General features: G+C 42.5%; 1 long non-coding RNA gene across 2 annotated transcripts; it reads right to left on the bottom strand.

The window, feature by feature from the left end:
- Positions 1-2047: 2047 nt before the first annotated feature.
- On the bottom strand, positions 2048-20404 carry LOC133074983 (uncharacterized). Of its 2 annotated transcripts, none has more exons than XR_009697313.1 (4): positions 20152-20404; positions 8453-8580; positions 4187-4304; positions 2048-2619 (listed from the first exon to the last, which is right to left on the bottom strand). It is a non-coding gene; the product is annotated as an uncharacterized LOC133074983 (long non-coding RNA). The 2 variants fall into 2 exon arrangements; XR_009697314.1 differs by lacking the exon at positions 20152-20404 and adding an exon at positions 8763-8896.
- Between the last annotated feature and the right edge of the window lie 1162 nt (positions 20405-21566).

The following is a 21566-nucleotide window of genomic DNA, read 5'->3' as shown; positions in this document are numbered from 1 at the left end:
GAAGCAGGGCTCTTGGCCTCAAAGCAGAACTGCAGATCAGGTTTATTAAACCAGAAAAAGCTGGGAAACACAGAAACAGGAGCTTTCAAATATCTAAGAACTCAGATTTAATGACTGAAAGACTAAACCCAGGTAGGTAAAGTAAAGTACTTTTCTTTGGGAAACTATGAGCTAATCAGGTGATTTATGGTGCATTGATAATGGCAAGAAAATTCAAGACTAATATTGTAACTAACAACTCACTTTCAATCTTTGAAAGGCATTTGCACAATATCCCATCCATTTTCTTAACCAGCACTTAATAAACGGGTAGAAGTCAAACTACCTTGCAGATGAATGTTTGCGGATGTAAAGTATTTTGCATCTTGGACAACACATTGGAATCACCTGGGCTGGGGATTGACTTTGTCAAGGGTGAAGGACAAGCATTAGTGGGTTTTATTGCCCTGCTCATGGGCAGCTACAGCTCAGAACTACTAGTGTAGAAAGCCAGAACTTTTAAAGATTATTAGTATCCAACGTATTTACTACTAAGCAGAAAAAAATGCAGCCACATCTATTGTTATATTGCCCTACCATTGTCCTTGCCTTAGGACTGAATACTTTTTCCCAGTAGGGGTCTACTTTTCAAAAGGGTAGGCCAGGAACTTGGAAAGAGTGCATTCTGTCACATTTAACCTCTCATTTTTACAATAAACCACTGCCCTGCTGGACTTCAGAGCAGAGAATGAGGACCCCCTGCCCCTTTCACAGCACTAGCTCCCTTGCTAAGTTTCTCTTCCCTGTGTTGGTCTCTCCCATTTAACCTGCCCACCTGACCCTGGGGCTTCACCATGGCTACTCCTTAACTTCCTTAACACCCTACGAATGTTGGGTTTGCCTATATTCCTGGTCCTGTATAAAAAACAAATAACAATAGCAAGTCTCAATTCCTAAATGGTATCCCATCAGTAAAAGAATACACATTAAGCTTCTCTTCTGGCTAAAAAGTGAGTATACTATTTTAGCTTAGTGTAAGACCCAAATTAATCATTCAAGAAATATGTATTGCATGCTCAGAGGGACAAAGGCAAGAGTAGAAAATATACAAAGTACTCTGTGTAGAACCTCAAGGATCTTGCCATCCAGACCAGGGGTTGCAAACTATGGTCCACAAGGCAAATCTGGCCCCCATCTGCTTCTATAAATAAAGTTTTATTGGAACACAACCACGCTTTTATATGTGTGTGTGTGTGTGTGTGTGTGTGTGTCTGTGTATGGCTGCTTTTGCACCATGCTGGCAAAGCTGAGGAGTTGTGACAGAGACCATCTAGCCTTCAAAGCCTAAAATATTTACCATCTGGCCCTTTATAGAAAAACTTGCCAATGCTGATCTAAGCAAACTAACAACCACAACTACAACAACAAATATATATTTGAGAGGGATGGATGGATAGATAGAGATCGATAGATAGATAACGTATTAATGTGAAACAGAGAGGGTTCCTGCCTTTAGGAGGCCCACAGTCTACTGAACAATCATCAATCCTGAGAAGTAAATAAGCACCCAAAGTGGGGACTGTGCAAAGGAGAAGAGGATGTTTGAGGCTGGACAGATCCATGGGTAACTAGAACAGCCTGTGAGCTGTACAGGTAGATTCTAAGCTGAATGGGGTAAAGAGGAGAGCGGGGAAGGCCTTGGCAACATTGGAATGAAGAGGCAGGAAGTCCAATCCATGGCTGAGGGGCAGCCGTGGCAGTTGGGCTGCTTCCCAGTCTATTGGAGCATGAGGGCCTGATTTGTTTACCACTTGTCTTCCTTGATGGACTTGAGGTTTTATGAGGGTGCAGACAATGTTCACATTGTTCACTTTGACCCCAGCATTAAGCAACATGCCTGCCGTATAGTAGCTGCTTGATGAATATAATTTAAAAAGTAAATAATGAATGAATAAATGGATGTCTGGAATTACCAGGTTGATATGCCATAAGCCAGTTGAGTCAGGCATTTCAACCATGATAAAATGACCTCTGACCTTACTTTGAAACAAAAGCATAGATGGGGAGATAAGAAAGCTTTTATTGAGCAACTACTCTATAACAAGCCTTTTACAAGCACTAAATCATTTAATTCTCTCAGCCACCATTTTAGGGATGAAGAGATTGAGTTTCGGAGAGGTTAAGTAACTGGCCAAGGTCACACAGCCAGAAAATGGCAGAACTAAAATGCAAACCCAAGTCTTCACTTTGTTATTTTCAGCTCCAAAGCTATGTACACACACCCATGCCTACCAGTCATTTTCATACCATGCTCTGCAGACCTCAGTCTCCTCAGAGCCACCATAACTGACATGAAGATCAATTCAGTAGCACTGGGGACCAAGAGCACAGACTCCCCACCCAGCTTCAACCAGAGGAGTTTTCATTTTCTCTACTTCACACGTGGAGCTTCCTGATTTCATCCAAACACATAGTTCTTGGGGGAACGAAAAAGAATGAGAAACACCACGCTACTTCCTCAAACCAAGCCAGGAGGTACAGTTTCTAGCCTTAACTCCACCACCAACTTGCTATGGGGTCAGGGTCCATCACTTCTCCTTCCTTCCATTCTTACACAAGAAATGTTGGATGACCCAGGTCCTAGAGAAATGGAAATAAAAACACAAATAAACAAATGGGACCTAATGAAACTTAAAAGCTTTTGCACAGCAAAGGAAACCATAAACAAGACCAAAAGACAACCCTCAGAATGGGAGAAAATATTTGCAAATGAAGCAACTGACAAAGGATTAATCTCCAAGATTTACAAGCAGCTCATGCAGCTCAATAACAAAAAAACAAACAACCCAATCCAAAAATGGGCAGAAGACCTAAATAGACATTTCTCCAAAGAAGATATACAGATTGCCAACAGACACATGAAAGAATGCTCAACATCATTAATCATTAGAGAAATGCAAATCAAAACTACAATGAGGTATCATCTCACACCGGTCAGAATGGCCATCATCAAAAAATCTAGAAACAATAAATGCTGGAGAGGGTGTGGAGAAAAGGGAACACTCTTGCACTGTTGGTGGGAATGTAAATTGATACAGCCACTATGGAGAACAGTATGGAGGTTCCTTAAAAAACTAAAAATAGAACTACCATATGACCCAGCAATCCCACTACTGGGCATATACCCTGAGAAAACCATAATTCAGAAAGAGTCATGTACCAAAATATTCATTGCAGCTCTGTTTACAATAGCCAGGACATGGAAGCAACCTAGGTGTCCATCATCGGATGAATGGATAAAGAAGATGTGGCACATATATACAATGGAATATTACTCAGCCATAAAAAGAAATGAAATGGAGGTGTTTGTAATGAGGTGGATGGAGTTAGAGTCTGTCATACAGAGTGAAGTAAGTCAGAAAGAGAAAAAGAAATACAGTATGCTAACACATATATATGGAATCTAAGGAAAAAAAAAAAAAAGGTCATGAAGAACCTAGTGGCAAGATGGGAATAAAGACAGAGACCTACTAGAGAATGGACTTGAGGATATGGGGAGGGGGAGGGGTGAAATGTGACAGGGTGAGAGAGTGTCACGGACATATATACACTACCAAATGTAAAATAGATAGCTAGTGGGAAGCAGCCGCATAGCACAGGGAGATCAGCTCGGTGCTTTGTGACCACCTAGAGGGGTGGGATAGGGAGGGTGGGAGGGAGGGAGATGCAAGAGGGAAGAGATATGGGAACATATGTATATGTATAACTGATTCACTTTGTTATAAAGCAGAAGCTAACACACCATTGTAAAGCAATTATACTTCAATAAAGATGTTTAAAAAAAAAAAAAAAAAAAAGAAATGTTGGGTGACGGATGCTGAAATCCCATCAAGCTTCTTAACTTTCCAGAGAGAATAAGATTAAATGAAGAGCCCATTTAATGAATGAAAATGGCTGGGCCACCTTGAGTAAAATTCTAGATAAAGTTGTAATTCCATCAATGACAGCAAATTAGAGGAGTGTGATGAGTTACCAGGCAGAGCTCAGCAGAGTCATTGCTGGATGCCTTGGTTGATGACTGCTAATCGCATCCAACGGAACTCAAAAACCGAACAGGAGCCAATCTTTTGGCCTTACCTCCTAGTAACCAGCACGTGACAGAACATGGGGGTCGTAGTGAACAGTCCACAGAGGCACATCCACTTACCAATAGAGATGTAACAGATGAATATATTGATTCTCAAAGAATTCACAACTGGAGACAATGCCACACTCATCTACGGTTTGACCATTCTTATACGAAGTTACCTCTGGCTTGGGCTGACCTGACGATAAAGAAATAAGAATATTCTTCTTATGTGAAGCATCTTTAGAAAAAAAATCATAAAGCTATGAATAAGAATGGGTGATAAACAATAGGGATAAACAAGCTGTATATGTCACTTGGGGAACTAGAAAAGCTTCCTCTCATTGATAAAAATGCACCCTTTGGACTTCCCTGGTGGCGCAGTGGTTAAGAATCTGCCTCCCATGCAGGGTACACGGGTTCGAGCCCTGGTCCGGGAAGATCCCACATGACGAGGAGCAACTAAGCCCGTGCGCCACAACTACTGAGCCTGAGCTCTAGAGCCTGTGAGCCACAACTAGAGAAAGCCCGCATGCAGCAACGAAGACCCAAAACAGTCAAAAACAAATAAATTAATTTTTTTAAAATGCATCCTTCAATAAACACTATTGGGCATGTTACATGCCTAAGATGATGCGGTGCTGGGGTGAGAGTGGGGCATACAAAATGAAAAATGCTGCTCCTAATCTTAAGACGCTATTAAGAAAAACTATCTAAAACTTAAAAAGAAGCCAAAAATGTGGATGGTATCTTGTTTCAGTGTCACATGGGGGCAAAGGTCCATCTAAGAGTCATGTAGGGGAATGTACTTTGTTTCATCAATGGTTACTATTGATTAAAATTCCCAGATTTAGTGAAGTTACATATAAACTTGTAGATTTGCATTCAATGGAGATGCAAATAATCTCTGTCTAGCAGACAAGATAACCCCACAAATTATGGTTTATTGCCCTATAGGACATTAACCAGTGTTTTACCTAATGCAGCAATCTTATCCTAACATTCCTTTATTAGGTTGTCTATAAATACCCAATTCCTCAAATGTTCTTTGACCAGGCCTTAATATTTTCTGGTTCCCTCTTTATTCAAAGAATTGAATAAAATCTTTGAAGTTCACTCTGTATTTGCATGGGAGTGACTTTACCTTTTTGAAAATTATACTTTAACAGTGCTCAGAGTTGAGGGTATGTTATGGTACAAAAGAGGGAAGAACAAAGTAGATTAGCTAAAACCATGTCTTCCTAAGGATAAAGGAGTTTGGAATGTAGGTTTCCCAGGCTGGTACTGTGCACATGTGAGTGACATCATCACAACATTCACCTACGCTTTCTCCCTCAGAAGGGGTTCATCCTCCCCTGGTGATCATTAACCGGATGTAATGCTAAGGGGCTAATCTGGTAAACCCCCCAGGAATACCATTCACCCCTTGGGATCTTTTTTCCCCTTGTGACAGACAGGGCAGGAAGGTTTCCAGTGTGTGCCAACGAGCTTTCTCACTAGCTTCCACGTCATTGAAAATGTATAAAATGTACCGTCTATACCGGAGGAAAGCCCAGTACTTGGGAGCAATACACCATTCTGAATCCATCCCAGGAACATTCGTGTGTTTCTGTCTTATCACACGATTTTTGGCGAGCAACCCCAGAGATCATTAAGAGAAAAACTCCATGTTCTCCTAAGGCTTAGAAGGGGGAGAGCTAAAAATGTCAGGGACGGGAATAACAAGAAAGTCAGTGAGACCTGTACCGTGGACAGGACCTGAGGGGGGCTCAGGGACCCTCTCCCTTCCTCTCTATGTCTCTTGTAATTTGGGGTCTCCCAGCTGCGCTACCTCTTTCCTTCTCCTCCAGGTAAGAACCTGCATAGTTGATCCCTGGCGCCAGAAGCAGACAGACCTGCGTGCAGGGACACATCTCCAGCAGCTGCTTACCTGAGTCTCTTTCAAACAAATGACTCAACCACCAAAAATGAGCTGCCCTGAAAAACTATCAAGGAAGTTGCTGATCATATTTCATTTCTGCCTGTTCTTATCAGACCTGTGTTCCCATTTCCATCAGTTTTATCAGATTCCTTCTTAGGAAGCATTTAATTGCTCCTTTTGTGTGTGTTCCTGACTTTTATTGAAGCCATTATATCAAGTATGCATGAGCTGAGCCTGGGGAACTTATTCTGATCTCTTGGGCTTCAATGTTTCATTTCAGCCAGAGCAGGGCTGATTGAGTCCCCTGGTTTCTTACTGGCTGACTGGTTTTTTCCCTTCGTGTGGTATAGAGCTGAATAATCAGCCCCAAATGAGACTTGCACAGGGAAGTGGTATCTTGTACCTTGTGGGTGGTTCTCCTTTCTCCCTCTACTTGCTGGAAATCTCACCCAAAAATCCTACCCTTGTTTTTTTTTTTTTTTTCTTAAAGAGTCAATTTTATTTATTTATTTATTTTGGCTGTGTTGGGTCTTCCTTGCTGCGCGCGGGCTTTCTCTAGTTGCGGTGAGCGGGGGCTACTCTTCATTGTGGTGCGCGGGCTTCTCATTGCAGTGGCTTCTCTTGTTGCGCAGCACGGGCTCTAGGTGTGCACAGGCTTCAGTAGTTGTGGCACGTGGGCTCAGTAGTTGTGGTTCGCGGGCTCTAGAGTACAGGCTCAGTAGCTGTGGCGCACGGGCTTAGTTGCTCCGCGGCATGTGGGATCTTCCTAGACCAGGGCTCGAACCCGTGTCCCCTGCATTGGCAGGCAGATTCTTAACCACTGCGCCACCAGGGAAGTCTCTACCCTTGTTTTTTAAGCCTACGTGCAGGTTGCATATTGAGAGCCACCTTCAGAACGTTTCACAAGTATCTGGCTAATGTGTGAGGGAGCCGGTAGCCAAGGTTAGGGTCCACCCAAACACTGCGGCTTCCTAGGGAGACAGGGGGCTACTCTGAAGGCTCAGTAGTGGACTTGAGCCCATTCCTCTATCTGGATGCCTATGGACAAACACCGAGAAAGAGGGGGGGCTGTGCTCTCGGCCTGGGGAATCTGGGTACACAATCCTACACCCAAACATCCACATTGAAAGGTGAGATTTTACTGTGACTTCTGCTAAGGAAGCGCAGCCATTTCAGACGCTGGCTCTTCTCCTCTCTGGACTTAGAAAAAGGGATCGGGGGCAAAAAGTTTTCTGTCATCCCTCAGGAAAGTCCATCAGTGCCCTCCATGTTTTCAAGGGTAGACATAATCCAAGAAAGAAAAGAAAACAACTCACAAGGTACAAGATACCACTTCCCTACCCAATTATTTTACTTCTATTTTCTTTTAATAATAAATCCCTTTTCCCACGGTGGGCACCAGTTCTGGAGTTCTGGGTTATTTATTCTCCAGTCAGGGGGAATTCCAGCCCTCTGCTTTCCCTCCACTAGGCATGTCTGTCTTGGTTTTAACGTTTTCACTGCTGACCAGCATAGCTAAAGAAGGCAAGCAGTGGGGAGATGAATTTAGGCAGGCTGGGGATATCAGTAAAAAGTGATAAAGAAGAGTTCAGTAAATTGTCTAAAGTGAAGTTATTCATGCCATTCCCATGCACCACAGGAAATTAACAGTGGATTCTAAAAAAAAAAAATAGTTCTGATGAACCTAGGGGCAGGACAGGAATAAAGACACAGACGTAGAGAACGGACTTGAGGACACAGGGAGGGGGAAGGGGAAGCTGGGACGAAGAGAGTGTCATTGACATATATACACTACCAAATGTAAAACAGATAGCTAGTCGGAAGCAGCTGCATCGCACAGGGAGATCAGCTCGGTGCTTTGTGACCACCTAGAGGGGTGGGATAGGGAGGGTGGGAGGGAGGCTCAAAAAGGAGGGGATATGGGGATATATGTATACGTATAGCTGATCACTTTGTTATACAGCAGAAACTAACACAACATTGTAAAGCAATTATACTCCAATAAAGATGTTTTTAAAAAAAAAAAGAAGTTAGGGAACAAAACATACCTTTTACATATATTTATATTCTTATTAAGGATTAAATACTTTGCACAAAAGGTGTGATTAATAAATATATGTGTGTGCAAAAAACAAAAACAAAAACACAAAACAAAAAAGAGTGGATTATCTGAAAAAAGAACCAGTGTGGGAGTTGCCTAACCAAGAATCACAATGGGTAGTAAAGGAGATCACTAAAACGTGTCCAGAAAGGTATTCAAAGAAATCTTCTAGAAAAAAAATCATAGAGGATTGAGTTGCTCAATCAGTTACTCAGAACTAACTTCCCAGGTTATTTTCCCAGGTGATGTTTTAACAATGCCCTTGTGAACCAAAAAACCTGGTCTGCAGGTAGATTTCAGAGGGTGATGAGCAGGAGATGCCTACCCGATATTATGCAACGAAGCAAAGCGTCTGACTTCTCAGGAACTTTCTGGGAAAGCAACGTAGATAAAAATCAAAGTGTGCGCCTCTGGGGCCCTCCTGAGTCTGTCGTCTTTTCATGCCACATGAACCTGAAAAATAAAAATCCCCGACATCATCATTTGTTCTGGGACGTCTCTGACTTTTCTCAGGAATTCGAGAAACCCCACCACCCTATGAGTGGTCCTTAGGGAGAGAAGGAGCGTGGTCCCTTGGCTGGGTGTTGCACTCAGTCTGGCGGGGGGGTTGGGAGTCCTCGGGCAGGCTTTCTCACCCACCACTGCTGACATTCGGGCCAGAAACGTTGTTATGGGGGGCGGTCCTGGGCATCGTAGGATGTTCAGCAGCATCCCTGGCTTCGACCCACTAGAAGGGATAGCACCCCTTCCCCAAGTCATCACAATCAAAATTGTCTGCAGATGTTGCCAATGCCCCAGGGAGGGCAGCCCTGGTTTTAACCTCAAGTCCTAGTGGATGGCAGGGCGGCCACAGCCCAGACGGAGAGGGAAAACTGCATGAGCCTACAGCCAGTGCCACCTCTTTCAACGTTTTTTTCCTATTGGACTCAAAAAGCGTGTGCATATTTGCCTCCCAAAAGAGGAGTTGATTCAATACAAAGGAATCGCCAGGTGGGAGGTATTTCTCCAGGTGAAACTGGGAAACTACTGCTCCTTCCGAGAAGCTGGCCGGTGCCCCGGGGAGGGCAGCGAGTGGGCTGGCATTTTTGAGTAAGCACGGATTCATCAGTACAAGTCGGCATTAAACGCTTGGTTAGTCACCAGGTATGTTATTTCACTTAATCTCCTTTAAGTGACCTAAACGGTTATTAATACCACCTACATCTTACCGATGAGAAACCTGAGACTCAGAAAGGTTCGGCAGTGTGTTCAAGATCACCTAGCTCCAGTGGTCAGTCCCCTGGGGCCCCCTCATAGCCACAAGGGCTGACATCTTCAGTGTGTGAGGCGGCCCTGGAGCTGTGCAGCGCACACCTCACAGCAGTCCTAAGAACACCAGTCTGTCTGAACCCAGAGGACCCTCTCCACTCTGTCCTCTGGGTATAGTGCTAGCATCATGCCTATCCTTTGTGGAGCCCCAGGCTTGGAAATAACATTTCACTCTATCCAAACAGTGGAAATTTAGAGACAGAGTCTTAGATTTAGAATCATCTTCCACGTAAATATATTTTGTGTGTTTACTTCTGGTGTGGTAAATTTCCCAAAGATGAGAACTGTGCGACTTACATGTTTTGTATCTCCAACTAGTATATCGGTTTGGACGTGGCATATAGTTAGGGTCATCCAAGAAAAGCAGCAGACTACGAGTCAGAAGTTTTAGTTCTAACATTTCCATTTGTCACTTTTGATGCCGTGCAGCTTGTGGGATCTTAGTTCCCCGACCAGAGATTGAACCTGGGCCCCCTGCAGTGGGGTCCTAACCACTGGACCACCAGGGAAGTCCCTCCATTTAACATTTTTGAGAAGCAACATAACACAGGTGGCTAAGAGTTCTAGAGCCAGATACTCTCGGTTCAGATTCTGGCTCCACCCCTTCCTAACTCAATAAGCGTGTCACAACTATTTTGTGCCTCAATTTCCTCATCTGTAAAATGAAGGCATAATAGTTGTATATTCTTCAGAGGTGGTTGTAAAGATTAAATGAGCTATTGCCTGTAAAGCACTTAATCCTCTAATGTATGTAAATAGTCTAGGAAGAATCTGTTACATAATTGGTTTTCAAGATGGTAATCGGTAGGCTTTAAGGAAAGATTTCACTCATTTCATCAATTTCCTTTTCTGCTGTGGGTTACCACAATGATTTTTTTTTTAAGTGATATACCAATTAATGTCTAAAAATTTCTCCTGGTATAATATTCACCTGTAATAGTAATTTACAAGACATAACTATTCCCATTCCCAGGGGCCACTGCTGTGGATGGATAGAGAAGAAAGGACAAATGAAACCGTCAGGAGTTGGGGTGACGTCAAAGACCTTGTGTGCCATCCGTGACTCCTCCCCCCAGCTGACAGCTCCCTGATGGCAAAGTCCCACAGGTTACAACACTGACAAACACACTATTCGACTCACATAGTTGGTTCAGTCACCACATATCCTGGCCACAGGGCACTGACTATAAAGGAAAGGACAGTTAAGTCAGGCTGTGGTTCATGTTTCTTGCTTCTCCAAAGGCAAGAACCCTTGAAGACAGATTTATCATTCTCTGCTAGAGATGGATAACTAACAAAATACTGAAATTAGCAGAGGGGGCCAAGGTGGGGTTCATGGACAACCCTGGAGTGATAACATATCAACTGGAATGAACACAAGATTTGCATGTTTTTGTTTTTGTTTTTTTAGCTGTGTAGTCCAGAGCAAGTTGCTTTCTTCTTAAAAAATTTTGTTTACTTTTAATTAGACAGAGCCTAAATACATACATTTGTATTTTTTAAAATACACAAAAAGATGGTCTCCAACAAGCACTATCCCTCCATCTCAGTACTTTCTCAAGAGGAAGGGTTTGCCATAAAAGGGCTGCATTATTTTTTTAAAATGCTTGATGATATCAGTATTGCATAAAATGGCAATACCATGCTTAATCTGTCTGTTCTTGTGTTGATGATGTGTTGCTTGGTTGGAGTTTTTCAGACTTACAAATGTGTTTCAAAAAACTCCCTGGTACATGCCTCCTTGGGCACATAAGTGGTTCTCTAGACTAAATACCAAGAAATGGAATTGCTGGATAAGAATATTCACATAATACATTTCGATAGATACTCCACGATGGAGTATCTACTCCTTAAGAGAATAGGAGAAGGATGTGATGATGAAGGGCCCGGATTCCTGGGTTCAAATCTGAGCTCTGCCACATACTAGCTTAACTTCTCTCTTCCTCAGTTTCTTCAACTGTAAAATGAAGAGAATAGCGGTATCTACTTCATTTGGTTGTTAGGAAAATTGAGTACGTACAAGCTCTTCTGAATAGCATGGCAAGTACTATGTAAGTGTAAGCTGCTAACAAGAGCTTTGGGTTTAATATCAGCAAAATTACAAAAACAGGGGCTTCCCTGGTGGCGCAGTGGTTGAGAATCTGCCTACCAATGCAGGGGATACGGGTTCGAGCCCTGGTCTGGGAGGATCCCACATGCCGCGGAGCAACTAGGCCCGTGCGCCACAACTACTGAGCCTGCGCGTCTGGAGCCTGTGCTCCGCAGCAAGAGAGGCCGCGACAGTGAGAGGCCCGCGCATCGCGATGAAGAGTGGCCCCCACTCGCCGCAACTAGAGAAAGCCCTCGCACAGAAAAGAAGACCCAACACAGCCAAAAATAAATAAATAAATAAATAAATAAATAAATAAATAAAATTACAAAAACATCTCCCTCTCACATTGGTGGAGAACAGGTAAGAGGTAATAGGAGAATTCTTTGAACATTTCAAGCCCTCGACTGATGCCAAGTTTTGTTTTGGCTAATCTGCCCTCACACATATAGCCAGTGGCATGGCTGCTGTCAGCAGGAAAGCTGTTGTCAGCCGAAGGGGTCAGGGACGAGCTCTCAGCCCATATGCAGATAATGGGTAAGCAGCTCTTCTGGAGCTTGCAGGAAAGCTAGCTGTCCGTGCTTTCTCACTGGGAACAGGAGGGATTAGTCCTGATGACTCAGCCTAATCCAAGGGCAATGGGGTTCCTGAATTTGCCATTGTCAGTTACTCCAGATTTGGATGCCACACCCACTGTCACTGAGTACCCAGGCCCATGTTAGCGAAAAGCACCCTTCACAAAGGTGGGTTCTGGAAATCTGGGGAGGAGGGAGGCAGACCAGGTGTGGAGAGACAATTAACATGTTTTGGATGCCTTCTACGTGTCAGCCCCCAGACTGGGCACTTCATAAACATGATCTCATTTAATCCTCACAGTGAAACTACCAGGAAGGTGTTCTATCTTGTTTCACAGATAATGACTTGGAAGCTTAAGGTGACTTTAAAGAGTTGATGTAACAAACCTAATTCCTCACTGCCTGCAAGTGGCAGGGCTGGGATATGAGTCCAGATTTGTTGGAGCGCAAGCGTCGTGCTCTTTCTTGGGTATGATTTTAGAGTTGTATGTGAGACATAGAGGCAAAATAAATAAATAAATAAGCCCATGAAAAAACGCTCAACATCATTAGTCATTAGGGAAATACAAATTAAAACCACAATGAGATAGCACTTCACACCCACTAGGATGGCTATTACAAAACAGAGAGTCAAATGTGGGCGAGGCTATGGAAAAAAACCCTCAAACATGGCTAGTGGGAATGTAAAATGGTACAGATGCTTTGGAAAACAACTTGGCAGTTTCTTAAAAAGTTAAACATAAATTTACCAAAAGACCCAGAAATTCCATTCCTAGGTATCCACCCAAGAGTAATGAAAACATACATCCACACAAAGACTTGTACATAAATATTCTTAGCACGATTACTCATAATAATCAAAAATTGGAAATAACCTAAATGTCCATTGGAAACAACCTAAATGTCCAACTAGTGAATTGACAGACAAAATGTGGTCTAGCCATACAACAGAATACTATGGATAATGAAAAGGAACGAAGTAGGATACATGGTACAACACAGTTGAACCTAAAAAGAATTCTCATTATGCTCCGTGAAAGAAGCCAGGAACAAGACACCACATAGTATATGATTTCATTTCTATGAAATGTCCAAAAAAAGCTATTGAGGCCAAAAGTAGATTAGTGGTTGCTGAAGGTGCAGGCAGTGGGGAGAACACTAACAATAAACGTGCATGTGGAATCTTTTCTTTTAACTTTTTATTTTATATTGGAGTATAGTTGATTAACAATGTTGTGATAGTTTCAGGTGTTAAGTGTGATTCAGTTATACATATACATGTATCTATTCTTTTTCAAATTCTTTTCCCATTTAGGTTATTACAGAATATTGAGCAGAGTTCCCTGTGCTATACAGTAGGTCCTTGTTGGTTATCTATTTTAAATATAGCAGTGTGTACATGTCAATCCCAAACCCCCAACTGTCCCTTCCCCCGACCCTTCCCCGCTGGTAACCATAAATTCATTCTCTAAGTCTGTTCATCTGTTTCTGTTTTGTAAATAAGTTCATTTGTATCATTTCTTTTCAGATTCTGCATATAAGCGATATCATATGATATGTCTCTTTGTCTGACTACACTCAGTATGACAATCTCTAGGTCCATCCATGTTGCTGCAAATGGCATTATTTCATTCTTTTTAATGGCTGAGTAATATTCCATTGTAGGTATGTACCACATCTTCTTTATCCATTCCTCTGTCGGTGGACGTTTAGGTTGCTTCCATGTCTTGGCTATTGTAACAATGCTGCAATGAACATTGGGGGGTATGTATCCTTTCAGACCATGTTTTTCTCCGGATATATGCCCAGGCGTGCGTGGGATTGCAGGATCATATAATAGCTCTATTTTTAATTTTTTAAGGAACCTCCAAATGTTCTGCATGAGGAATCTTTGGCGGGTGAGAAAAATGTTTTAAAACTGATCTATAATGATGGTTGTTCAACTAGATAAGTTTAACTAACAACATCATTGAATCGAACACTTAGAAAGGGTGAATTGTACAATATGCAAAACATGCCTCAATATAGTTAATTTTTAAAATACAGACAAGAAGGAGACAAACAAGTAAGCACCTAATATTCATTGCAGCATTGCTTGTGACAGCAGAAGACTGAAAGCAATCTAAATGTCCATCAACAGGTACCTGGTTACAGTATATCTATACAATGGAATTTTAAATTTTTAACAGCAATGAGCATTAAAAAAGAATAAGGCAGTTCTGTATGCACTGATATGGAATGATCTCCAAGATATATTGTTGAGTGAAATAAAGTATAGAAGAGAGCGTAGCGTATGCTATCACTTGCATAAGCAAAAAAAGGAAGAATAAGTATTATAATATGCTTATTTATACACATAATGATTCTAGAAATAGACAAGAAACTGGTAACCTGGTTGCCCCTGGGAAGAGGCCTGAGTACCTGGGGAAAGGAGGGGATGCTAGTTGGGAACATTGCTTGTCTTTGCATATCCTTTTGAATATTTTAAATTTATAGATGTTACCTAATAAACAAATATAATTTAATTTTTAAATATTAACAGTGAGTGACTCCATGTGCCCAAGACTGTGCCTGGCACGTAGATACGTGGACACACTGAGCTATAGCTGCTACTTGGCTCTCTCTGGATTTGTTTTGAACTTTTTTTCTGGTGGGCTAGAGAGTCTTCCCACTCCCCTCTCCTTAAAATCTGTGGCAGTTTGAAATTCTTTAAGGGAGGGTAAAAAAAAGCTCAAGGTTAAATGAAACCTGTGAGAGAGTTTAGTAACTCCCCTGATTTTACAATTGAAAAACACCCCTGAATCACAGGCAGGTCAAGTGACTTTTCCAAGGTCACACAGCTTGTTAATGGCAGAGTCCAGGTTTCTTGATTCTGATTTTCAGCTTATTGAAGGGATACATGTCTCTGCCTTTCTTATCCTTGTCTTCCTCCCTCAGGGTAAAGGGAAGAGAGGAAAGATCATGATGATATAAACACACAGCATGACCATGTTTTAATGAGACCAACTTCGGTGAATTAATTGGTTAAAATCACTTTGAAGTTGAATGAGGTGAACTGACCGTTGTGTCCAATCTAGGCAAGTGTCATCAAGGTCATCACTAAGAACACATGTGGTAAAGAAACCCCCTCTCTGGCTGGTCCTCCACGTTCTCCCAGATTCCCTGTGTCCTCATGCTCGCCTTCCCTACAACGAAAAACCCAGAGCAACTCCGAGTCATCCCTCTTTGGAGACTGTTTATTATTAATGGACCTAGAGGTGACATCCTGTGGAATTTCAGGCATCAGCCAGTGTAGGGGAGGACCTGGGAAATGCTAGTTTCTCTTCTGTCCCACTCCTTGCCCTGTAATGGGCAGGAATAACACTGCCCCTGGTGTAATGAACTGAGCCTGGATTAATTATGTTGAACAAACCACCTCTCAGTGAGCCAGCACAAAGGAAGCCGGGGGGACCGGGGACACGGCGCTGTGGAGAGTGTCAATATTACCTCAGCCTCCTCCTACCACCATCCTTCAACCCAGCCAGTCAGAGGGTCTTAGGAGAAAACCTTTTATATTTGCCTCCACTTGTTTTGTTTTCAGAAGAATTTTTTTAAATCGTTCTTTACCTATTTTTTTTTTCTTTTTTTTTTTTTTAAGTAAGGTAAGAAATGAGCTTCATTCCATTCAAAGGCAGGACTACTCTGTGGGAGAATACTTTAACTTGTCTGGGCTGAAGTATAAGGCAGGCCCATCCTAAATCTTTGAAGTAAGAATGCTGCCCATTGCTAAACTTATGATTAAGGGGGGAGTTCGTGTGACTTTAGAGGCCTTTCTCCAAAATATCCAAAACCTCCCGAAGCGGCCATTTCGCTCGTCTTCCTAACTCCATTCCACGCCTCTCGCATCACTCAAACCTGGTGACGGGTGGGCTGGACTTCATCCTTCCTGCTCTGTGGGTTCTGATTGGTCTAAACTGATCAAGCACTCTTGCTCGGGGGTGGGTTCACTAACTAAGGTCTATGCCAATCAGCACATGGCTTTCTGCAGACAGTAAATTCCGCGGTTATCCAATCAGTGCAAAGCTTAAGTCTTTCATTCTGTCCTCTAACCAGGAAGAAGAAAGCGTGCTGACTCCAAGGGAGGCTGGTACCAGTTGAGACTGAAAAAGCCAGCCTGAGGTTGAAACCAAAGCACACAAAAGAGCAGAGTCTCCAGAAATGCAGAGACTGGACCTGGGATCCTGACCAAACTTCTTGGACTTTTTAGTTGCGGGAGCAAAGGAGAGTTGATTTTTTGATTGTTACTTCTAAAAAGCATACCGATGCATCCGTACTTCCCCATGGTACCTGAAATTCCTACCATTAGCCCTCCGTTCCAGATTGCTATGTCGGACATGCCTTCACCAAGTTACAGACAGAAGTAAAGGATTTAAGATTAGACGGCTTAATCAAAGAATGCTTCTGCAAGAAAGTTCTAGGAACAACTAACCAAACCAACCTAACAAGTTTCTGATTTCCACTGGCATCCTGTCTCTTTCTGCCCTCCATATTTTGTTTTGGTTTTTGTTATTGTTTCCTTTACGGAAAAAGACCACCTTCCATCTCTGTATGTTCAAATCCCACCAGTTTCAAACCCCAGCTCAAGTGCTGACTTGTCCTTGAAACTTCTCCCATAGCCTCAGCTGGAAAAAACAGCGCCCTCCCAAATAATGGACCGCTCACCTCAGTGTGTCCTCTCCGCACTCAGTATTCCTAGCAGACATGCTCTGCTGCAGGCTGTTTGCCTGCAAGACACCTGATGGGTTTATCTTTTGTGCTCTCCACAGCTGTTGCATGTTGTGGCTGGGCCTTCTGCATCTCTGAGAAGTAGGCAACTTTAGTGTTGAAAAGAACAAGCGCAAATAGGTTTTCTTCAGGAATTACAGGCCAAAGCAATGGCTAAAGTGGTTCTCAGAGTGCTGGTCCCTGGACCACACCATCAGCATGACCTGGGAACTAGTCAGAAATGCAAATTCTTGGCACCTTCAGAATAAGAAGCTCTGGGTGTGGGACCCAGGAAAATGTGTTTTAACAAGCTCTCTAGATTCTGTTGCACTTTGAAGTTTGAAAACCACTGGACTAGAGGAAGGTCTTAAACGAGTGACTGAGGAGCGAATGAACCTGGTTTTCTAAGAGCAGGACTGAAGGCCAAGTGACGATCAAGGTGAGCTGGGTGGCCCCAGATGTGCTGGTAGCAGCCATGGAGGAAATGGCCCTGGGAGGGGTAGGGTGCTGTGTATTCAGAAGTGAACTCTCCAGAACTGACATCTCTTCAACCTGATGTCCAAAGTCTCCTGGTGGACAGTAGGATGGGCCAGGTGGGTGTGCGTTGGCAGAAACCTCAGTGAAGGCTCCAACATTTTTAAATGCTCTTTTCTCTCATATAGGTTGGGCGTTTATTCTTTCATTTTTGCCTCCTAAGACGACATGATTACTTTCTTCCAAGTTTGTTTACATTTCTGAATTTCCAGATTTCCTTTTTGGCAGAATTAAGCACAGATGAGCAGGGTCCCTTGCAAACCTGTCAGTAACTCAAGCGAAGAATTCATCCAGATACCCTGAGGTGCCTGGACAAAAGCTGTGTGCTACCTCAGTCAAGACCACAAGGGCAATAATAAAGACGTTGGTACAGCTCTTCAGAGCTGTCCCACGAGCCCTGCTTGTGCTTCTTGTCTGCTCCATCCCCCCGTGCCTGTCTCGCCCTCACCCCAGAACAAGGGGGCACCCTGTTCATTATGAACCTTCATCACTGACCTTGAAATTCCAGCCATGGCTCCTGAGATGGCCCACCAGCTGCCATCTCCACTCAGCTCCCCCAATGGCGAGTCCATTTCCCGAGCATCCTCACCCCCTCCCTACTCCCAGTCCCCCCACTCTACAATGCTCATGTCTGAGCAAAAAAGGGAATCAATGCAAGGCTCAACTATAATCTTTGAGGAAAGACAGGTTTGTGCCTAAGTTTTCACAATAATCACAGACATCATCTTGTATGCATGGATTTACCTTTACCTTCCATCCCTATGGATTTGTGAAAACTCCTATTTAAATATCATACTGATATGTATTAAAAAGTATCATCAGATGATGCTGATAAATCTCTACTTTGCTTTTTAGATAACAAGTACACCATCAACCATTTTCAGGCAAAAATAATTTTTCTTATTTATTGCAGATGCGTTCTAAAATATAATGGTTTTTCTTCTGCTCTCAAATGTTTTCAAGTATAGAATTTTCTTCAAATTATCTAATTTTCTATGTTATTTTTGTTTAATCATTGCACTGGTGTCAAAATATGTAGTTTTTATTACTTTAATGATTTATGTTATGAAAGCATTCTGAAATTGTAGCAAAAAAAAAAAGAGAGAGAGAAGCTTTTTAATTAACTAAGGGGAGGAACTAGTCTTTGTGGAGAAACTACGATGTGACAAGACACTTTAGGTATATTTACTTATGTAATTCCCCCATCAATCCTGTCAAAGTGGATGTTATCTTCATTTTACAGGTGAGAACACTGGAGTTCAGACAGGCTGGAAACTGTGCTAAAGTCAGGATCTGGTTCCAAATCTGCCTCCAGAGCCTGGGCTTTATTCCTCAGCTGTAGCCTGCTTCCCCAACCTCCATCTGGATTAGGATACTCGACTACGTCCTCTTTCCATAGGCTGATATCCATAGGTAAGTGTGTGTGGGGGGGGTGATGAAAAATGAATTAAATTGGGGGGGGGGGGTGTCTTTGCAAGTGATGAAAATAGGAATTCCACCCTACCTAAAAATCTTCCCCAAATTGTGATTACATGTTTTGCAAAAACTTCAAAGGACAGTGTAGTTTGGGAGCTAAAATACATTTAAATTTGTTTTAAATCTGGATTTCCAAAATCTGATCATGTTTCTTGACCATCAGTTGCCTTTTACTACGGGATTTGTCAATTTGTGCGTTCAGAAGGCAGCTCGCAACATCCGGGGTTTCAGTTAAGAAGGATTACAGCAAAGAAGCTCGTTCGATCTACCCTTACCTGGTATGCTGTTATAAAACATTTCTGACCGTTCCTGGTTAACTAATCTTCAAAAATGAAGGCTACCTAAGGAAAAGGTTGTGGAAGGGAAATAATTAGAGCAGAAGCAGCTCTAAATGCTGCTCTTGCTTTTATCTATTTTTAAATGATTGCCAGATGTCTGCAACTGACACCCTTAATCAGTGGTTTCAAAGTTTGGATGTGGTCGTCAAAATGTAACATGACAGTGCTGCTATTTTATCGATCTTTCTGGGGTTGACTTTTTGCCTTAAATTTTTTTAAAAATCTATTTAACAACTCAAGTATAATGCCTTGCCTATAGTTAACAATACTGTATTGTACACTTAAAAATGTATTAAGACACTAGATCTCAGGTTAAGTGTTCTTAACCCAATTTTTAGAAAAGGAAAGAAAATATTTTAATGACTCAGTGGATGTTTGCATCAGCCATTTTGAAATGCCTGATAGCTTTCCAGCAGCTTTCATTCCCATTGTCAGACAAGATGCTGCTGTGTCCCCTCAAAAAGTGGAGATTTTCAATCATCCAGATAATCCAAATAAAAGGAATAACTTTTGACTAAAACACTAAAATATTTCAGGCAGAAGTACCTAGGGCCTGAGTTACCTGGGTCATGACCTCAGATTTTCATGACACTTTACTTTGCAAAGCCTTCACAGGTCACTCCTTTGAGTCCTCCTAGATGTTTATTTTTTCTAATTATTGAGATAGCCATGAGGTGAAAGAATCTTTTAAAATTATTGTCAAGCCAAAATAAATAAACAGACATTAAAAAATAATAATGGTTTCTCAAAAGGGTCAGAATGGACCAAAACTAAAAAAGGAGAATTTGGCCACTTTAAAACCCTGTAATGTACCCAATATGCTCGATAGACCCCACTTGTTTCATCTCGTTCTAGTTCATAAAGAAACAATCTGCTTTGTTCCCTATTGTAGAAAATGTAAACAACTACATATTTAAAGCACAGCCATTCCTCAGGTAAAACCCAAAATCTAGATACTTACTTTTCAATACTTTTTGTCCAAGAGACGTGATAAGAGGGCCGGCTCAGCTGTGGGCTCCCCAGGCTGTGTGTGAGGCATTGATTGGGTGTCCCTGTTCCTGGGACTGGGGATTCAGAGGAGTTACAGGGTTCAGGGTCTTTTCCAAAGTTTTTCAAAGCGCAGTTGGATCTGTTTCCAGAAAAGCTCCTATCTTCCTAAGAGGGAAAATTCCGTGCCCAGGGAAGTTCTGGAAGAAGAGCTTTTTTTTTCCCTGCCCTTGAATGAACTAGGTCATTGCTGAAGCTGGAGAATATTTTTTAGCATCACGGTGATGAAACTCGAGGGCTGTTTCTGCAGTAGGTGCGACACTTGTTGACGCTGCCGGGGAGGCCCTGGCAAAGCGGCCTGATGAAATGCAGCCCCGGGAGAGCGGATGAAACCCAGATGGGCTGTCACTGGTGACTTGGAGACAGCAGCGTTTGGCAGGGCCCATGCGAGACCTCAGGTTCAGGTGCTTGCCTCTTAGAAAAGCAAAATCTCACTGCCTGATAAAGTGATTAAGGTCAGAGTAACACCAGAGTTCTCCTACCAAGGCTATCAGGCACTTGAAATACACATAGGAAACCTGAAGTGGGGGTGAGGGGGAGGGGTGGTGAAAATAAGAGTCATATGTTGTTCATTTAGAACTGGTATTACAGTCGTTCTCTGAAGTTCTCTGAGAAAAGCAGAAGCCACAGCAAGGCAGGATCCACCCTCCTCCCGCAGTGGTCCCCCCTCTCCCCGCCTCACACCCCTTTCTCTCTCTCTCAGACACACACACACACACACACACACTCACACACATGCTCTCTCTTCCTATTTTGACTGCAGTAGTAAGAAGAAAAGGGAGGAATACCCGAAGAAATCCAGAGGAGAAATACCATGAGCCCTTTTTTTTCAAATCGTTCATGTTGGCAGAGTAGGTTTTGTAACGTGGACATTTCTTTTCTTGAATTTTGTCCAATTCCAAGAAAGAACGTAGAAAATCCAGAATCATTCTGTAACCACTTTGCCTCTTTGCAAAAGTATTTTAATGTACCATACCTGGAAACTGACAGCTGAGAAGGAAACCTCTTATGAGACTCACGGCTAAAATTAGCAGCTTCAAGTGGGTGACTTTGAAAGGGGCATAACTGTAAATATTCACTCCCTACTGGGCACTATAATCCTCAAAAGCAAATTGTTTTAACACAGAACAGGGCATGCATCACTATACCTTGATGGAATGAAACTTCTCACAAGACGGAAAATCATCATCTAGAATTATTAGGTATCAAGTGTACTATGGATGTGTTCTGTTTATTTCAGTTTTACCTTCATTTGAGAAGAAAGATACTGGAAGCTGAGAGACTTTAAAATAATGACAGTCTCTTTTGGAACACGTTTCTATGAACTGC

This window comes from Eubalaena glacialis, chromosome 15 (assembly GCF_028564815.1).
Source record: "Eubalaena glacialis isolate mEubGla1 chromosome 15, mEubGla1.1.hap2.+ XY, whole genome shotgun sequence".
NCBI lineage: Eukaryota > Metazoa > Chordata > Mammalia > Artiodactyla > Balaenidae > Eubalaena > Eubalaena glacialis.
Note: the sequence above shows the minus strand (reverse complement) of the source record. Positions and strands in the feature narration are given on the sequence as shown.